The sequence below is a fragment of the Prunus persica genome, chromosome G6 (assembly GCF_000346465.2).
Source record: "Prunus persica cultivar Lovell chromosome G6, Prunus_persica_NCBIv2, whole genome shotgun sequence".
Lineage (NCBI taxonomy): Eukaryota > Viridiplantae > Streptophyta > Magnoliopsida > Rosales > Rosaceae > Prunus > Prunus persica.
This window is the reverse complement of record NC_034014.1, coordinates 11198966-11202963: the sequence shown is the minus strand read 5'-3', so window position 1 is coordinate 11202963 and position 3998 is coordinate 11198966. Positions and strand designations below refer to the sequence as shown.

Here is a 3998-nt window from a genome sequence, read left to right as displayed (position 1 = left end):
AATAGCTTGGGGTTCAAATTATTACATTTCATACCAAGTTATTACATTTCATAGTCTGTTAAGGTTTTAACCGTTAACAATGGCACGCTTGCACACAAAAAGGAAGTTGACTTGTTGATTAATTACCAATGATTTTTAAGTCAATAGAGAACTTTACCCTACCACCAGATGAAGTACATCAAAACAGATAAACAGAACAATAATCACCAAAGACAGCGTAAACATAGTCTCGTTGTCGTCAGTGCATGAAACATCAAAGCCCCGGAAGCCACAATGGATTGGCTGCCTACCCTTAAGTCGAAATGGGAATCGGATGGCTGGGCCGTAGGGGTGACATCTTGTTTCTCTGCAATCTTCATGGCCTACTCCACCATTGAGTGCATCTACTACTATTACGGCTATCATGAGCAACCACCGTGAGAAATTCATGATGGCAAGAAATTATTTGCAGAGTACAAATATCCTTGAAGATGATATGATATGGACTTGGGTTTCGTTTTTGTGTGGATTACTTCAGATGACATGGGCCCCACTCCTTCTGGATATTTTAGTCAATGGCCGACGGGTGATCTCTTAAAATTTATCTGATTGTGCAAAAAAAAAAGAAAAAAAAAGAGGACTTTCAATTATCTCTTTAAAGAGTTAAACTGCACTAAATTGGAAATATCCCTTGTGCTCTGACAGCATGTCTGGAGGAAGTCTCCTATTTGCTGCTTACACAGTGCTCCTTCTTCTTCTTCTTCTTCTTCTTCATGTTCCTTCCTCTTGTTCCCAAACAGCTTCCAATAATTTTACAGCTAATAAAGCTCATGATAACTCTGATTGTACCCGTTCTTGTGGAAATATTAACATAAGCTATCCATTCCGATTGAAAGGAGACTCTAAACACTGCGGCAACAAAAGGTTCGAGCTATCTTGTGAGGCCAAGGGAAATGGTACTACTCATCATGCAGTGCTATCCTTGTTATCAGGAAAGTATTATGTACAAGCAATCAATTACAATAACTTCACAATCCGACTTGTGGATGTTGGTGTTCACAAGATCAAGGACAACTACTTCTCCCACCCACTCTACTCCTTGGCCCCCTTCAACTTTTCTAATTACTCTGGTTGTGCACGTCCTTACGACCCAACATCATCATTAATGTCTATAATCTTCCTGAGCTGTGAAAATCCAATGAATCCTTCCGATCTCATTGTTGAAACAGCTCCATGCATCAGTGGAGTCAACAACTATTCTTCTTCCAATTCTTCTTTCTCCAATTTAATAACATATTCTTATTTCCTACAATTTTGGGTTGGGCGTGGCTTTGTGAATGGCCCAAGTTCATACAATTTGGGGGATTCCTGCAAAATAACACAAATGGTTATGGTGTCCCCTTCAACTGAGGAGCACATGACGTCTTGCAAAGGATTATATAATGAAATAGCGCATGGCTTTGAACTCTCATGGCTTCATCATGCATGTAAAGTAACGTGCAGATCAGGGGAATCTTGCAGGCTGAACCGCAACGGCAATGGAATTCAATGCTCACCAGAAGAAGGTTAGACAATTGTCGAACCTTAAAATTATAAATTATATATTAAAGAAGGCTTATTTACTATAGTACCATCTGAAACTATGGCTAAATATCAGTTTTATCCTTGGAGGTCATGATACCATGTTACTAAGCTAAAGTTACTATTTTCTTTTCAATGTAGCACGCTGGTTCATGATAATAGAGTTGATAATCGATTCTCTAGGTGAGTGGTTCCCTCTACTTATGATATGTCTTTGGCATTTCGCTTGCCACCGTAGTCGAGTTGTTAATCCATGTCTTCACTAATGTTGCAGAATTGGTTATTGACTCTATTTATAGGTACTTCCACCCTATGTGTCTCAACTTTTACCGTGAGATTGTGGTCTGCGCAATTGTTTACCTTGGTAAGAGAACACTTGTGTTGATCTCACTGAAACATTATTATTTAGATTTAAGGGAATAATAAAAATTTACATGGTTGAGATGGGTTTGAAGAGTAGTATATTATTATTATTATTATAGTAAATTATTATCCTTCCTATTAATTCCTTTTTTGTGGACCATGCAGCACTATACGTAGCAGCCAAATTTTCATTTGGTTTTCCCTTTGTAACTGCACTGCTAATATATAAATGGCGAAGAAGGCACTTGTCAATGTATGACAATATAGAAGACTTTCTAAGGAGTAATAATAATCTCATGCCAATAAGGTACTCTTACTCAGACATCAAAAAGATGGCCAAAGGTTTTTAGGACAGATTGGGGGAAGGAGGCTATGGCTCTGTATACAAAGCAAAGCTCCGCAGCGGTCGCCTTGTAGCCATCAAGCTGTTAGGCAAGTCCAAAACTAATGATGGGCAAGACTTTATCAATGAAGTTGCTACCATTGGAAGGATTCGCCATGTTAACGTGGTGCGACTTATTGGCGTCTGTGTTGAAGGTTCAAAACGTGCTCTTGTATATGATTTCATGCTTAATGGGTCTCTTGAGAAATACATTTTTTCTCAACAAAGAGATGTGTCTTTAAGTTGCCAGAAAATATTTGAAATCGCACTTGGAGTGGCTGTGGTATTGAATATCTCCATCAAGGCTGTGACATGCAAATTTTGCACTTTGACATCAAGCCTCACAACATCCTTCTAGACGAGAATTTTACTCCCAAGGTCTCTGATTTTGGGTTAGCAAGGCTATACCCATTGGATAATAGCATTGTATCTTTGACTGCAGCAAGAGGAACCATGGGATACATAGCTCCAGAATTGTTCTATAAAAACATTGGAGGTGTTTCATACAAAGCCGATGTGTATAGTTTCGGAATGCTATTGATGGAAATGGCTGGTAGAAGGAAGAACTTGAATGCGGGTATAGAACAATCAAGCCAATTGAGCCAAATCTACTTTCCGACATGGGTTTCTGATCAGTTGAATAAAGGAAAGGACATAGAAATAAGAGATGACGCCACAGATGAGGAAAAGAAGATTGTAAAGAAGATGATGATGGTGGGATTGTGGTGCATACAAATGAAGCCCAGTGAACGCCCTTCAATGAAAAAAGTAGTGGAGATGTTCGAAGGAGACATTGAGAACCTTCAAATGCCTCCAAGGCCTTCCTTATATCCACAACAAATTCCTGCAGATGAAGTCGGTGGGGACAATCCAAGTCCCTGTGCATCAAGTGCTTCAGAATATGAAGAGATTGCTTTGATTGCGGATGCAAATGAAGTGAATTAATATTAGTCAGGATGTGGATCTATGTAAAGGAAAGTTTACTCTGTATTTGATCATAGCACAAATATGTTTACATATTGTAATTTACTTAAGCAAATAATTAGCCTCTGCCTTTGGTTGTCGTTTCAGAAAATGCGTGCCAGAAATGCAATGACTTGAACTTTGATGACAACTAGGTTTACACAAATGAATTGCCCAAGAGAAACAATTCATTTGTATACTTGGGGTCAAATATTAGTCCAGCTATTATCTGGACTGGAAAACTTTTTGGTGGAGCCCACTCAAGGCTGATGCACCCCACGTGCAAGAAGGAATCAATGGGGCGCCATGTGTCGCACTACTGGTGCTGCAAAAGCTGTCGTGCACTGGTGTCGAAATATTTTATTTATTTATTCCAACAATAACCCAAATCAACGATTTATATTAAATCCAAGCTATTTTAACGGTACAAAAAAGATTCAACGGTTAAAATAATATTTTAAATTAATCTAAATCATATCCAACCCAAAACTCATTCCAAACTCTATAAATACCCACCTATGTCTCACATGAAATTATATTTATGGAATTTCATTTTTTTATATCAAATTGTTCTAAAAAATTAAATTATAAAGTTATTTAAAAATATTAAATGAAGAAAAGTTATCCATGATTTTCGAATTTTTCCTGCATTTGAAACTATTTTTGCAACAACAAAAAAAGTTGAATAAAGTAATCCGGAAATCCCTTTTCACTAACATAATGGTTTAAA

At 37.7% G+C, this 3998-nt stretch overlaps 1 pseudogene; it reads left to right on the top strand.

Annotated features, from left to right (window-relative positions):
- Positions 229-3646, top strand: LOC18773869 (annotated as a pseudogene).